We start from the raw sequence: 17,051 nt of genomic DNA on the forward strand, positions 1-17,051 counted from the left end.
GCTTGACATTTATCTCCTGTACTATCTTTACTGACAATTCAAATTGGCCAACAGACCAGATAAATTAATAGAAAGGAGAAGCAAAAATCACTGTCAATCAAATTGCTTTTTTAGACCCTGTTGTAATTAGAGAAAGAAACAAACATAAGCAGATCTTAGGTTGATATACATCACAGTACCTTCACTGAAGTCAAAAGAGCTGCAAGCCTACATGCATTGAAAGCATTCTCCATAGCGCACCATTACGGCGATCAGAAAAGTTTCAACATCCTGCAACTACCTGCCAGCATAAATCTCCATATGGATAAATAGTGGCATAGGTGGGATTAAACATATCAACAAGATAAAGACTAGACAAATTAATGCTCTGAAGAATTAGAGATGCTCATAAAACTTTATTTCATCTCCCCTCATTATATTCCTGATGCTCCTTAGAGTTTTCCAGAGGATCTCCACCCAGTACATGACAGTGGTCCTTCAATCAGCAGCTCTTTGATGTTCTTCTGAGTTTTAGCTCATATTAGGTGGCCTCAGGCCTCTCTGCCTGCAGAGTGCTCAAGCCCTCCGCTGACTACAAAAACAACTATTTCCAGTAAAGTGTTTTTGCTTGCAGAGCTAAACAAAACCCAAAACACCTAAACAAAGTATTCTAGCTTCAAATGACTTTTGACATTACAGCCGAAACTAACAGCTCAGCGAATTTAACAGTACTTGATGTGCTCTGGGAAATAAAAGACTCAGAAGGAAGATTTCACCAGCTTTAACTGGAAAACTTGAAGCCAGGGTAATAAAGTATGCTTCTAATAATGTTCCCTGAAGTAGTTCCTACTCTCGGGACTCTCACCTCAACCTATATCTGATCTTGGATGAGGAGGAGATGTATGCGCACAGGGCTATGACCTGATCCTGCAAACTCTCCAGTCTGGCTGAACAGGATGGAAGCTGTAAGACTTTCTAAGAACTTACCCACCTCCCTGTATGGACAGTCATCTTTTCCCCATTCTCCTCTTTGTATAATCTATTTTGTATTCCACTTCTATCCCCGCCTGTCATGGCAGAAAGCCCTTATCCCCATGCAGGCACTATGTTTACTTTTCCACCTTATCATGTGAGTCAGCTGGAGCAGCACATAGGGTATAAGAAATCCAAGCTGCATTCTTCTTATTGCAGGGCCAAATCGCATAACAGGCTACTCACCTGCACTTGGAAAGAGGAAACCCTGCTTCCTTCCTGCAGCCCCAGGCTGCACAAGCTCCAGACAAGCTTCAGGGCAAACCTTCTCTTCTTCTCATGTTGACAGCAGATCTGCAGAGCCATCCAACTTGGCCAAAACCAAGAAGAAGAGTTTGAAGGAGGAAAAAAAAAAAAAAAACCCAGATCAGCCAGAAAGCCCAATTTCAAGTCCCTGTGAAAATAAAAATAAACCATGAAAGTGACAAACTTTCTCAATGATGTGTGTGTCAGGGTTTTTTTCCCCGTTAAATAACTACAAAAGAATGCCTTTTTCCTCTGTCACTCCTGGATCTGGTTAAACAATAATTTACTCATGCTTTCTCACACATACATATATATACATATGCACAAAGAGCAGCTCAAACCAAAGGCCTGCAACGGAAAATTTCAGCCTGAACAGTTACATATTGGCAAGCACATAGCATTGGAAAACAGAACCTTTTAATAGGAAATGTCTGGCAACCTTAATTATAGGCACCACTGCCAGCTCCACCAATAATTATAGCTTAGTTTCAGAATCATCCATGTGCTAACAAATATATTCAATGACAAGAACATTTCCCAGTGATATTCACCAGGAAAGACTTCCAGCCAGCTAGAAGACAGCCATGAGATGCAAGGATGACCTTACATTACTTGCTTGCCTCCAGGTACAGATCTTCTTCTGCCTAAGCCATAGATGAGCCACTCCGTTGAATATTTCAGATGAGCCTCATGGCTGCTTTGGTTTCCTTCCATCTCTATCCTCCCCCAGGCAGAGAGAAAACTATATCTTAGTCTTACATATAAGACAATACCTTAGTCCCTTGTGACCACCAGCAAGCGAGTCTCTTGCATCTTTATGTAGTCTGCAACGAATACTGTAAAGATAAGCAAAAGAGTCTTTCTCTGCTCCACAGCTTCGCAGTGGAACCAGACAGCTTTACAACAGGGGTACTTCAGATGCAAAAAGCTGTCCACACATACACAGATTTTGACAGCCTTTTCAAGAACTTTGCTACTACCTGCGTCACAGCTATTCTCCCTCTGAAAGGCGCTGGCAGAGAGCACTACCCAGTGCTGAAATGGTTTCTGTTTGGCTCTCCACAGCTTTTGCAGCTGCCAGATGCCTCCAGATTCATGTGTAAAGTGTGGAGCTCCGCAGTGGAAGTTAACACCATTGAGTTCAATGGCTCTGGTCCAGGCTCTAACAGAGTCTCTGCTAGCCACACCATTCAGTGACCTGCATCCCAGAGGCTCTGGTGCACACAGCCACATAAATTGGTGAAGACACTGTGGAGCTTCAACCACCTATGAGAGCCTCAAAGAGGAAAATGTCAAATGTTGAACATCCTCAAAGATTAACATCCTCCCAGCTGTAGGTAAGTGACCAGGGCATGATTGTCACCTCCTCACCCTCCCCACCTATTGCAACTGGGAGCAGATATCCCATCCTTCAGCCCAGGGAAGCCTATGGTAGGCAGCTGTAATGCTGCTTACAGAGCTTTGTGTAGTCAGTGCAGAAATTGGTGTGGTTTAGGCACAAATGGGCTAAGCAGGCCTGCAGCCACCTCTCCTGGGCACTTGGCACCTAGATGCCACTGGAATTTCTTTCTGGCTGCCCACTCAGCAGCTGGCAAGGCAGCTCAGCAAGAGGATAAAGAGGATACAAGCAGGGCTTGCCTGCCCATTGTCAGATGCAAAGGACTTAAGGGAGCCCTCATTTTTTAGAAGCACTCAAGAGACTGGACTGGTATGAGGGAAGGCAAAGGATGTGTCCAAATGCCTGCAGAGAGGCGTCATGGGATGCCCAGAAAAGCCTGATGTGTGGAAACAGCACTTCAGAGGCAGGAAGGGTGTGAGCATTTTTCCATGCCTGTGCACCTGTGCTGCAGAAGACATCTCTGCAAGTACTCAGAGGTGCTCCTTGATATTCAGCTGAAGCCACTGTCACAAGGCATAGGTTCAATGCCAGTGCTATCTCAGGCACTCTGACTCACCCACCCTTTCTTAATCTGTAATAGCAGAAGGGACCTCAAAGGCTCCAACACACCTCCTGCCATCCTGGTACCCATTGATGTAGCAGAGGTTTTGTGGGTGGACAAAAGTCTCTGAAGCATCCCCTGGGAAAAGACTGTAATCCAGGTTTCTTGTCATCTTATTCCCAGTTTGCATGATGCTGTGGTATGTAAATCAAACAAAAATGGCCCTGATTTCCAGGCACACTTTAAATTTAGTATCTCAGAAGCACTGCATTTAGGCTTAATGAAAGTTATGTTACTTTGATTAAACACAAGCTGAGGGCTGAAAGAGTGCTTCCTGAGCTTTATAGGGCTGCAGGCAATTAATTGTGTTGCCACCTAATTATTCTGTTTTACTGGGATCTCCAAAACGGAACACAATGCATATTTTTCACAGTGCTGGGGGAGGAGGACCCTAGCCTTTATAAATTCTATCACAGCTCTGTGATTGCAAGGAAAACAGATGGACCCAGGTCCAATCCCACTTCTGCCCATGCCATCAAGCACAGACATACCTCTCCCTGGTCTGCCAGGCCCTCAGGATATGCACTGTACAGCCACCAAGTCCTGCACCTAACTTCCCTGGGAAAATTATGGACTGCATAAATTGAGCCAAAAAGCTCGGCCAACAGGATAAATTTGTCCCCATGTGTGATGGAGTCCAGTAAGATGTCTGTACCATGCCACCAGCTTCCTGAAAGGGGACAATAAACCTTCTCTGCTCCCAGACCAAGGAGGCCTAGAAGCATATGCTCTCTTTCCTAATCTATATGGATTATTATATTACTTCTCACAGGGTTTTTGCCTTCTCCTTCAGCTTAAAGCAAGAGTAGGTTTGCTTGAACTTGGAAGGCTTGAGGAGCCCAGTACTTGCTCTCTTTCTTGGTGGGCTCAAGGCAGCTCTCAGCTCATGCCCAGGGACCAGTAGCACTTTTATGGGTTAATTACATCTGTGCATAGTGCGTCTCACTCTGAAGAGGACAATAGAACAAACCTCTCCCAAAGCCCTAACTCAAAGATGGGGAAGGATGAGCATCCCCACACATTGATATTACACCTTTAGCTCAAGAAGGAGCTCTCTTGTGAAAGAGGAACAATAGAATCATAGACTGGTTTGTGTTGGAAGGTACCTTAAAGCTCATTCAATTCCAACCCCCTATCACAAGCAGGGACACCTTCCACTACAGCAGGGTGCTCCAAGTCCCTGTGTCCAACCTGGCCTTGAACACTGCCAGGGATGGGGCAGCCGCAGCTTCTCTGGGCAATCTGTTCCAAAACCTCAAGAGAAATGCAGCTTCCTTTTACTGAGCATCTCTTCTCAGGAAGCTGCATAGGAGGAAAAGCCACACCATTATTACTTCCATAACCAATTATGGTTACCAACATAGTTTTCTGTGCCCACTCACAATCTAAACCCATCTGCTTCAGATCCTGGGGAGAACATTTCATTGTGGGAAGGACCATGTTCAGCATGGCAAGAAAAGCCTCCTAAGGAAACTGCTTGGACTAAAACTTTAAGACACTGGAGAATAGGTTCCAGGCGCAACCCAGACTCACTCTGTGACTTTGGGCAAGTCGTTCAATTCTTCTGTGGCCACACCAAAGAACCTGGTGCTATCTTTAAATACAGTCATGGGGTACATAAGAGTTGGAGCCTTTTCTGCGTGCTTACAGCCCCTAGAACAATGCAGACAGACTCTGTTGTTCCTGTCATCTGAAAAGCAATTTATCCTAGTCATGGAAGATGATAGAAATAGTTCTTTAAAAGGGGATTCAAAGGCTGGGTCATCCTGAATTAACCAGTCATTTATTTTAATGTAGATGCAGTTACTTGTTTTTCCATGCAAGAAATCTGCTGCATGTTGCTATGTCCCAACCTTAGCTCTCAAAGTATATTAGAGCTTTTACCTGTCCACGGGGAATGTGTCTCCAGGCACGAGTATCCAGCTTAAAGCTTGCTTAAAGCCCAGCAAGAGAGGATTCTCAGCATCTTGCTTGGGAAGCTTTCAGTCCATCAGTGAAGATGAGTGTTCCTCCCATCTTATTTATTCAGACTCGGGAGCAATGAGAGGGAGAAAGGGAATTGGTTTGGGGTTTTAACAGCCTGTAATACCTTACACATGTCCTTTCCAGATTCAAGTAGGTGGGAGTCTTTACCCATCTACTGCCAATCGTTCAATCCTCAGAATGCCAAATTAAAACAATGACACAAAATGCCATCCTACGATCACACATAATGCTATTCTGAATTGCCAAGCGCACTCCAAGCAAGGGTGAAAAGTGTAAAGTGATCCAGAGCTAGGTGTCAAGCTCTGCCACAATAGAATTCAAAATAATTGTGCTGTTGTTTGACAGGTAGTAAAATTCATGGTGGTCCATTAAATCAATGGCAATATCATGTGGAACACTGCAGATTAAAAAAAAGCCAGAGAGTTCACAAAGGGAGGCCATTGGCAAGAACCCCTTTGGAGCTCCTAATAGGTTTGATTTGTTGCAAGAAAGGCTGATACATGCAAGACAGAACAGAGGGGAATACAAGAAGAGAGAAGAAAAGCAAAATAAATGTAAAAGAGGAGGCAAGTGAGGGGAAAGTGTGAGTGAAATAAATGTAAAGAAGATACTAACAAGTTGCTATTACATACGGATGCCTCAGTCTTACCACCTTTCACACCTCATTGCACTGGTGCTCATTTGTCACAGCCAAGAATTCCTTACTTATAGATGTGGTCTTGTGGATGTAGTCTTCCCTGGCTGTCAGGAAAAGACCTATTGAGAAAGTGTAGAAAGTGAAATCTGTGTTTGCTCTCTTAAGCAGTATTCATCTCCAGTGTAGGAAACCCCTTCAATTTTATAATAAGAACTTGCCTCAAAGCAAGTCAGGCTGAGGCACAATGAGTATAAAAGTGTCACTGGAAGAGTATGACTTCCCGCGGTTGGGTGTGTTAGCTTTTCCTGTCTAGACACCACGTTTTAAATCCAGATAAGGAGCCCAGGGTGCTTGGTGTTCACACTCTCAGGACCAGTCAAGGATTTCAGACCACTTGCATCATACCCATTTTAAAATGCAATGGGTGCATCTTTCACCCTGGAATTCCAGTGGGCCTAGGATCTGGTAAATAATTTTGCATTACATCACAGTGTCTTCATGAAATTATCCTTACAGGTTTCAGGGAAGCAGCTATGCCAAAAGTGTTTGTGAAGATGAGCCCAGGCTTGTGTCTGAATACATTACAACAAAATGAGTGGGAGCCTAGCCCGGAGAAGCCTGTGCTGTCCATGAGGGTCGCAGAGGTTCACCTCCCATGTATAGCAATAGGAGCTCCACCTTCTGAAAACACCCTGAGCCTGTTCCATAGCAGTGATTGAACTGGAGAGAACCTTTCAGAAAGCCATTTAGTTGTGAATTAAAAGGCAAGCAGTCATGATGGATTCACTGCTCTTCATGAGAGGCTGTTCCAGTAGTTAATTGCTCTCACTGTCAGCATCTTATTTTCCTTTGGAATTTATCACACTTATGTCCAATCCAATGCTCATGTCTATCAACGCTCTGCTGTAAGAGTTTGGTGAGAAGTGATGAGTCTATTAGAGCAAAGATCCCTTCAGCACCAGATGCAGGTGCTGACATTGAGATACCCACAGTCAAATCACCCTCTAAAGCTTTCTTTGGGTAGCCTGAATACACCAATTGCTACATCTGGGTGTAGGTATTTGCTGAACCCCAGCTTTTTTGGTGTATGTGTGCTCCCCACTCAGAGTGTGAAGACCAAAACTGAATGTTGCCTTTCAATAATGATCTTCCCAGCTCCATTAGCAGAGATAATCTCTTGCTTGCTTCAAATGACTATGCCAGTTTGTGCCCCAGTACAACAAAGGGAAGAACAGATACTTGCTTACAACACCACAAAAATCTCTTCAAATTCACTGCTTCCCAGGATGTATCTAAATTATTAGCTCAGTGCTTCCTAAGTCTTTTGTTTAAATATTTGCCTGTGCTAGCAACAAGTTTATCTTTGTCTTGTCAAATAAAGCTTACATCCTTTTAGCCTCCACTCAAGCTCTCCTCAAAGCTGAAACACTTGTTTCAATGAATTTTCAGCATTTCAAAATTCATTCCAATTCTGCCTCAGAACAAGCTCCATGCTTGTTGGGTTAAATCCTTAATGTAAAACGCTTTCTCAGTGGTGTTTTTTTTTTTTTTTTGCTAATATATTAAGAACAGTTGGTATTTTATTTTGTCCCTAAACCCTGAAATTCAGCTGGGTTTTTTTGCAGCTTAACTGAAAAGCCCTAATACAGTTACAGAAAGCTGCCTGGTTTTCCTTCTCAGTTTAGCACATACCTGCAGAACAGAAACCCACTCAATCATACCCGCTTATCAAAGCCTCTTCATTCCAAGGGTAACCACGTGTTTTAGTCTCATCCACTTGACAGAAATTGGGCCAGCTCTTGGGGTTGGGGCAGCCATAACGTCTCTGGGCAACCTGTTCCAATGTCTCACCACCCTCATACTGAAGAATTCCCTACAGATGAACCTTAAACCCTTTTAAAGTTATAACTAGCTTGTCTCCAAGAAGGTCTCAACCCAATATATACTTTGTCCTTCCACACACCTCCCACCTATATGCTCGAAACATCAGAAATCCTATCAAATCCACACTCTACTTCTGCCCAAGGGCTGTCAAGATAGGATGGCTCACATAAATCCGAGTTAACTTTTTCACCTCTCATTTCTCATTCTGAAGTACCCATCTCAAAGTCCTTCAGCTGAGGTTCCTTGTTTTCCTCACGTTACAGGCTTGCAAAGCCCACTATAAGTTATTTAAGAGTTAACATTACTCCCAATCTGAGACATTTCGAATAAATACACTTGGAATAGATTACCCAGCTTCTTCAAAAAAGTACCTGTCTGCTCCAATTTTCCTTTAGCCACCAATGGAAACAAAAATTTAGAGCTCCTAACTTGTCAAAAAGGAGGTTCAGAAGCATTTTCAGAAACGAGTTTTTCTCCTACAGTTGTTCAATCAGGACAAATAAGAAAATACAGATGGATAGAAAAAGGGTGTTAAATATTTTAGGATTGATAAGCAGATGTAGAATGTATAGCTTTTTATACTCTTTAAAATCAGTGGAATAACCCACCTGGCAAAGTAGGAGGCATACAGAAATATGTATGGATCAAGGCATTAAAGACAACTAAACATGAACCAGACAGCTGTAGTAGTTGAGTGCGTGGAGAGTCAGTTGGCAGTTACATACTAGGAGTGTGTTGTGCCACCCCTGAACTAAAGCAGAAATGTAACTATTCAAAGAATTTTGAAGAGACTTAACACTCTGGATTATAAAATACATCCACTTTTGCCTTTAAAGACAACGCTTTCGGGCATGTTTAATTATATCATGTTTTAAAGTCAGCAACACCTGAAGTTACATTCTACAACAAAAAAATTAGTAGTTTAGCAAATGAATGTGCGTGCTGTCCTTTGGATCCCGCTGCAGAGAATTACTTTGGTTTTAAACACTGCTGTTCTCAGCTGAGAATCTGTCATTTCCTAGTGGTGTCTTTTAGCCACCTATAAAATACAATTCATACAATGAACCCAGGTATTGCAGTGGTAATTAAAATCCAAAAGCAATTAGCCTTTTGTTTATTTCACTTGGGAATCTGACCAAAACCTAAATGAGAACACAAAAAAAAAGAGGGGGAGGGTGGTGGAAAGAAAGCTCTCCAGCTTAGGCATGGTCCCAGATGTCTGAATGATGTCCTAATTAAGCTGTACTACAGCATCACAACATCAGGCAGCCTGCATATATACGTATATATGTATGTGTGTGTGCACTCTTTATTATGGACTGTACAGTCCTGACAGCCTCAACAGCTCATTTCCAAGACCTGAGCTGGTGGTAATTGGGACTGAAGCACTTGAGGAGATGTGGGCTAAAAGAGCCCAAGTAACCTACCTAAAGCTTTACTAGAAGTGACCTGCAAATGAGTGGCTTCTTCTGTGAGGATGCAAAACATCCGGAAGCCACCTTGAAGGGAGATCCTTGTAAGATCTCTGCATAGGGGTGTTTAGGCTAGAGGCAGGCAGCCAGGCTCAGTGGAATGAGGTGAAGATGTGTCTGAGGTTGAGTGGTGAATTGCACACAATCTCCACCACTTGTGGGTCAAACCTGAATCTGCTAAAGAGCTTCTTGTTTGCCAAGATTTGTCCCTCCTGACCCACACAGAGAGAGACTGCAAATCAATTCTCCAGGCTCTCAGAGGTGACCCCATCAATGAAGTTTCCCTTTACTCCAGTGTTTTAGAGTCTACAATCACAGACATTTTGTTTCACCCTTCTGGAGCCTTTTAAAGGTGGGACAGACCAGGTTCTTGGCACAAATTAGAAACACCCAGGACTAGGTTCTGGACCTGGGTGAAGTACCCAAATGGGAATGCAACATAAGAAGGGCTGTTTTCTAAGAGCAGAGCTGCAGCTTTGGAGAAGTACAGGTCTGGGAGCAGAAAAAGGGGAAATTAATTATTTCTGAAGGACACCAGGCCCAGAAAACCCCTCTGGAAATGCTGTACTCAGACACCAGCTAAGTAATACCTTGATGATATCAGCTGCTTGACTACAGTCTAGTGTTCAGTAAAGTCACATGCAGGAACATTCTTATGCATAAAAATAACTCCCAACCTCTTCCTTGTGCATTATTAATATCAACCCCCCAGATTTGCATAACTGCATAGTCTACATGTGTGTATCTAGAAATTGACCTGCAAATGCCTCTAGGAAAATGGAAGGATCACTGTTTGCTGTCAGTTGTGTTGCAAATCCGAGCTACAAGCATAGAGTGAGAAGTAGCACCTAACTGCAGTAGTGCAAAAGGTGAAGGAAATGGGATTCTTAAGCCTAATAGAAGTGCTCAGAGTTTATATTTGTTTTTAGGGCACTACTTAGAGATAAATTGCATTTAATAAATTACATTCCTCAGAAGAGGGAACACATTCAGCTTTACATCAGTATTTCAGGACTTACACAGATGTTAAACAAAGAAAGCCCCAGTGATAAAACAGCTCTCCCATGGGAAGGGTGCAAAGTGCTCTCTTGTTCTTGTTACAGTCAAAATGCAAAGGGAGAGAGATGTTAGGAACTGTTAGATGTGGTTAGCACACCCCTGTCCTAAGTAATCACTGACAGCCCTTCTTAAAGGAGGTACCTCCCCAGGCGCCAGATTGGATATGCGTTACTTGGATGCTTGGATCTGCCTAGAAAATATGACGGCATGTATCCAAGCCCAGTGCCATGTGCTGTACCTAAGATACTGTCAAATTCTCTGCTTGGGTGCTGCTTTGCAGAGCAAGACGCTGCTGACAAAACCACACCGTGTTACCAGCTCCAGAAGATAACCAAACCAACTACTGTGTTTCAGAGGGAAAGAATCAGTGTGGCCTTTCTAGAAGAGTTTAACCTTTTCAGATGCTTTCCAAGAAGTCTTTAGCAGACCAGATAAGCTCATTTTCCTGATATTTCTAGGTTTCCTTCAGCTACAACTCCCACTTTCAGCCAATCTCCTCTCTCTGAGGATACTAAAGAAGCCTTCCAGATGCTCATAACTTGTGTTGAAACCAATCAGTTCTTTGTCCTATTTGCTATTCTTGACATGACTGCTTTCACACAGCTTTGTTTCACCGTCTTCTTCCATAGTTGCCCTTGTACAGAAAGGGTTTGATGCAGAAGCCTGCCAGGCTCTGAGCAGGACATCCATGTAGGCGAGTAAAGTTCCTTGCAACCCGAATTATTTCATGACTTTCATAAAATGTGTCTCTGTCATCATGTTTCATCATCCAATAAGAAAAGAAATACAGGCAGCCCCCTCCACAAGGTTGGATGCTCTATTTTCCCTGCCTCTTCTAGATGATCCCACTTTTCTAATGTAGAGGCATGGGAGAAGCAACCAGCAAGAGTGAAAACATGCACAGTAAAGATCCCCACCACCCAGCTAGCTGTGAGCCTCTACAACAGCTAAGCCCTATCCAGGGGTTTATGCAGAACCTTTGTGCTGCATATAGGTTGTACTGAACCTCCAGAAGGATGTCTTCAGAGAGTAAATGCACTGCAAGGTTCATGTTTCGGAGATCACACAGCGCTACCTGCAGGCTTTCCATCCAGTGCTTCACTTTCTTGCCCTGTAATACGGCGACAAATAAGCATCACCTTTCACTGTCCACTAAAGAGTTAATCAAGATCATCAGAATATAACATGTGAGCAAAGAAAACTGCCAAACAGAGAAGATCCTGGACCATTATTTCAGTTTTTCCTTCCACCTCCAAAACATCCATTTTACTCTTCTCTTTGATGGAAGAACTGGTTCAAGCAGAGAAAGGGATAGAATAAACCCAAATAAGGAAAAAAAAAAAAAGAGAGAGAAAATAAAAATAAATCCATAACAAACTCCTTTCAAATACTCACCCTTCAAAAGGATAAAATGATTTCAATTTTGGTCCGTCTCGTTCACTCCCCTCCCCCCTCCCTCCCTCGGTGCATATACATGCCTGTATATTTAGAGAGCAGTTCTTTTTAGCATTATTATTTAGTTAATATGAATTACAGGCCTCAAGCTGCCTCCCCTCTAAACCCAAAATGAAGCTCTTATTTTTTTTTCCTCCCTCTCTCCTTTTTTTTCCCCTCTCCCCTCTTCTTTCCCCCTTACCAACACGATTTACATTCTCAATGTAATGTATTAAAAAGTTGACAGGGCCGAAAGGATTCACATGATGTCGGCTAAGAAACCCAATTTCCATGATGAATTGCCCGGAGCCCCTGAATCACAAACCATTTTTTCCGCTGCTCAGAAGTTGATTTTTTTTTTTTTTTTTTAAATCTTCTTAAAGCTTCTCTCCTAATCTTCGGCTGGAAGAGATGGGTGAAAGGATTTTTTTTTCTAAACTAAGGAAAGTATTAGCATCTTGGTTGTTGTGCATCAAATTTGAAAATGCAAGGTTAGTAATATTTCAAATCGGCTACGGTCCAAGCCACTTGATAAGTGTGCTTGCTGGCTCTCCCCCCCTGCCTTGCTAAGTTTCCGTTGGCAGGAGTACAGCACCACTGCAGTGATTGCGTGTGCAAATGTGCGCGCCTGTGTGCGCTCCATGTGTGGAGGTAGGGTGGTGGGAAAGGAGTTTCAGCCCCTCCACCACCTCTAGCTCTTTGTCTGCTCTTTCTTTCCATAGTGCACGATTTCCAGCAGAGGAGACCTATCCATCCCCATTCAGTGCTTACATGGTATGAGACAAGGCAAATGAAGCAACAGTCGAACGTAAAGAACTGATACCTACAAGTACATTTCCCCTCCAGAAATCACAGAATGGTTTGGGTTGGAAGGGACCTTAGGGATCATGCACTTCCAACCCTCTGCCATGGGCAGGGACACCTTCCACTAAACCAGGTTGCTCAAAGCCCCATCTAACCTGGCCTTGAACACTGCCATGGGGAGTTGGAACTAGACCCTCAAACAACCACTGAGCAATTCCCTGGGTACTGGGATAGCAGACCCACGCTGAAACAGTGCATCCTGCAGGCACACTGTCATGTATATTTGTTTTTATATGAACTCCTTGCCTCCACAGAATTCCTGGAAACAAAACCAACCAGACCTGCAGAGAGGAAATAAGTCATTTTGCCCACTCTGAGAGATGTAGCCATTCCTAATAGCAAGGCATTTAATGAGATATCCCTCCCTGCTCCTTGTTCATCCTGCAGATGAAAATCAGGGGCTGCCTCTGTGAAAGGAAGAACAGTTTCTTCCCCCAGTGCCATTGCTTTCAAACCATAGCATTCCTATCTCCATTTGTAGAGTGCCCCTACCGCTTATCCATGAAGGAGGAAAATGCTGGCATTCAGTGAATGGAAAAGTGCTATAACCAACTGCCCAAATACTGGAGCCTCTCTGGGAGCGGCTCACACCAGAAGTGATGCAAACCCCATGAACATGAAATAGCACAAACATTGAGGACTCCCAGCAGCCAGTTCTGCATACAAAGAGTGGAGTCAGAGAGAGGGTTAGCATAGCAAGGCATTTCCAGAGAATGCGTTACATTTTTCCACTTTATGTTCTGAGACAAAAGGTATTTGCAGCTCTGGGAGACTCAGATACTACAGGGCCCTGGTAGAAACCATCCACTCATGCTGTACCTGCTCAGTATTTGGCTCAAACAGGACAGTAGCTTAAGAAAGGCAGCCCAGGAATTCATCCCAGAAGACCAGCACACCCATAGGATGATCATCCAGCATTAACAGAGAAAGCAGCTTAAATATACACTACGCAAAGGAGCACATCTTTCTGTCCATTGTGAATCTGCTTCCTTGCTACAATCAGCTGATGCCCCTTGGATTGGAAGAGTCCCCAGCCTCCTCAACCTCTGGGAATATAAAGTTGTTGTAAATCTGCTCCTGCAGCGGTATGTCTCACCTTAGCCAACCACAGCTCTTCACACTTGACACTTTCTGTGTTCTCCATTTCTTTTAGCTATTACCCTAGCTGCCTAAAGGCAGGGCATCAGTTGTATCCATCATTTTGCATATGAATTTCTCCCACCAGGAGAAAAAAAAACAAAACAACAAAAACCCTCTGCTCTGCCAGAAAATAATCTGCCTCAAATGCCAGGTTTTTCTTACTGGAAGTGGTTCTGTTATGGTATATTACCGCAGAGATGCTGGGGGGAGTGAGTCTCTCATGACCTTGGCAGAGCTACTGCAAGAGCCTCCACTACTTCTCTGTCATGATTAGTGTTTCTCAGCACAGATTGCAGCAGCCTATTTTACTTTTATTCATAAAACCCCTCCCTGGTCACATCCAAGGACCAGCTCTGGGACAAAGCTTGACATTCAAGAGGTCACCATCAGTGCGCAGAAACCTGAGGCTACCGTTTATTTGCTACAGGTATTGGAAACAGGTTTGTATCTAGGGGACATGAGAGAGGCCATGGTGAACTAAACACCTCTAGGATTCATCTGCAGTTGGGTGGAAAGGACTGGAGTCAATGACCCTGGAGACCTCTGCCCCTTGAGTGGGACCTGCTACTTTAGCTGAAGAGGAAATATCCAGCCATTCCTAGCTGAAACCTGTGCTGATAGCATCACCTCAGAAATCTCAGGATCCTTACTAGTTGTTCTCCTAATTGCCCTGTGGATTTACACACAAAAGCATTCCTCTCTTTTCAAATACTCTTAATTAGAAAAAAATCTCTCTTTCTCACAGATTCAACCTCTACATTGCAGGATTGCAGCACTTATTTCTACCCTTCAGTACCCAAAAGCCTGCTCTGATTCCTAAAGCATGTTGACAAAACTCTGAACTGAGGCATCCATATACATTAAGCAAAATCCAGTTTTCCTTGCCAAAATGTTTGTTAGTCTCATCTCATGCAGAGATGTAGGATCTGCGCCTAACAGCCAACTCAACCGCTTTCCCTGGTGTTAACATTACTTCCATCAGGGGATGTGATCCTGAGGATTACAGCCCAAAGATAAGCCTGATACTTTCTTCCAGGTACAACAGCTACTTTTAATGCAAAACTGCCCAGGTGTTAGGTGTTAAACTCAGGAGCATCTTGAGCAATTCCAGAGCTTACCGGTTTAGGAAAAACACAGGACTTGAGCAAGTGGGCTTAGGAGCTGATCAAGCTGAGCTCCGTTCCTGCAGTCACATCACCAGATTTTGCTTCCCTGGATTTAGCATCAGGAACATCTATATGAAGCAGCAGCAGGAAGGGGCCAACTGCACAGGTATTGCTAGGAACTAATCCAGTCTACTCAGAGGGCTGAAGCCCCTCTCCTGTACCCTGAGCTCTCAGTCTGTGCACATTTCTGCCTCTCAGGCTGGGAGAGACCCCAAATCCCACTGCTCCGCTGCTACAGAGCATACACCCAGCAACTGTAATACCCACCACACCAGGTACAGATAAGGCTGAGGCACAGCTGAAGGAGCTGGGTACAAATCAGACCAAGATGATGCAGAAAGGCTGGGATTGAGAGGACTCACAGGAGAGAAGGTGAGAAACACCACCTGCAATACCTGAAAGCCTGACAGACTCCATACACTGAAGGCATTTTGCTGTGGGACATGAGACGTGTATTTTAAGTTTTCCTGTGTACTCCAAGGGCTTGATCAAACTATGATTTTAACAGGCAGAAAAGCCCCGGTTCAAAAGAAAACACCAAAACCCATTTTACAGCAGTTAGAGGGTTACAGAAGTGTTTTCCTTAGACTCAGCATGCACTGATAGCTTTCAGTGAGGTTGTCCTTCCCAGCCCACAGCTGAAAATATCACCCCAACAATCAGGCAGATAAATACAAGTTACAAGCACTCTTACAAGCTGTAATCTTTTCAGGACTTCTTGTCCTCTATATCTGAAACAATTATTAGGTGATTTTTATGATTTGCCTGTTCTGCACTCACTATATCCACAGAAACTCCCGAAAACCAGCACATCATTCCCTTCTTATTTCTCCAAACAGCTCAGAGCTCAGATGACCCGTGCTCCCCATGGACACCACATTTTTCTGATTACAATGGAATGACTATTAGCCACAACATTGAACAAGTCTTAGCACATCTTTGGTCACTGCCAAGTTTTTGGGAAAACACCTTAGAATGTGCTTTGACCTCTCAGCACAGAGCAGGTTTAATGAGGGGACTATGGGAATGTCACCAGAAACATTAGCTTTTGCCTGATGGAATATGGAAGCACTAGTGCAGCCATGTTCACAAGAGAAGCCAAGTCTCTCCACATTGGATGTCCAGCTTGGAGTTTGCTTCTCACCCAAGCTTCCTATCTAGTAGCGTGAATTACCTTCTTCATGCATAAACTTCAAAGTAGTATGACCTTCTTCACTGAATTAAACCCAGGTTCCACAGCAGCAAGCTGAACACAGCAGGGTAGCCACAATCAGGTTGTATCTAGTACTACATAGCAGGCAGCAGTACTGCTGTGCAAGGTGGGATGAGCTGGGAGCCAAGGGTGACCGCAGCACAGGCAGTGCCGTCACTCACCAAGGCAGAGCCACTCAGCACCACAAAGCCTGGCAACAGGGTCTGTCAACACCAAAAGGATACACCAGGTCCTAGGACCACCCCAAGGAATCCCCTCAGAAGATGGGGCAGAAGCAACATAAATACAACATACATTCAAAACCTACCCAGGAGAGGGACAAAACTGGAGACAAGCACACCTAACAGCATGGTCAAAACCAGCAGCAAGTCCCCAAGTCTGGCTTAAATATTGCTCCTGAGCTTTGGGCAGCAGGTTGTGGGCAGCAGGGTCCCAGGTGAGCCTGCTTAGGGCAATCAAGGTGTATTAGTACCCCCAGGGCACAGCTGTTTGTAATACCGGGGCTGTGAACCCTTTCTTAACAGCTTCTAAATCTAACAAAATATATAGAGAGCATTGAAAACTCTGTATTTTCCATAAAAACGTGCCTGGGCACTGATAAATTAGAAGACCACTCTGCTCCTTCAAAGTGTGACACGGAGATCTCTTTTCCATCCTATGATCCCTTCTCAGCCTGTTGCCTTCCTTCACATGAAAGAAGGAAAGTCCATGGAGGATGCTTTCTGGGCTGCTGGAGGAGTTCCAGGTGGCATTCACTGTACCTCACGTCCACGCTGGTTCTTGCTGGGCATTGCTCCGGATGGGTGCTCAGGGATAGCAAGCCGCTGCTGGTGACTGCAAAGACAGCAGCAGCCTCCAGCGGTGAGCTGGCAAACAGCACCAGTATGGCTGTGCGCTTGGAGTGCCACCGCAAGCACCAGTGTCCCAAGGCAAACGCCA

At 44.1% G+C, this 17,051-nt stretch overlaps 1 long non-coding RNA gene across 1 annotated transcript; it reads right to left on the reverse strand.

The window, feature by feature from the left end:
• Positions 1-10,135: 10,135 nt before the first annotated feature.
• LOC136010986 (uncharacterized) lies at positions 10,136-16,458 on the reverse strand. The gene is made up of 2 exons (XR_010611127.1): positions 16,420-16,458; positions 10,136-11,406 (listed from the first exon to the last, which is right to left on the reverse strand). It is a non-coding gene; the product is annotated as an uncharacterized LOC136010986 (long non-coding RNA).
• Positions 16,459-17,051: the final 593 nt, after the last annotated feature.

The sequence above is a fragment of the Lathamus discolor genome, chromosome 3, assembly GCF_037157495.1.
Source record: "Lathamus discolor isolate bLatDis1 chromosome 3, bLatDis1.hap1, whole genome shotgun sequence".
Classification (NCBI taxonomy): Eukaryota; Metazoa; Chordata; class Aves; order Psittaciformes; family Psittacidae; genus Lathamus; species Lathamus discolor.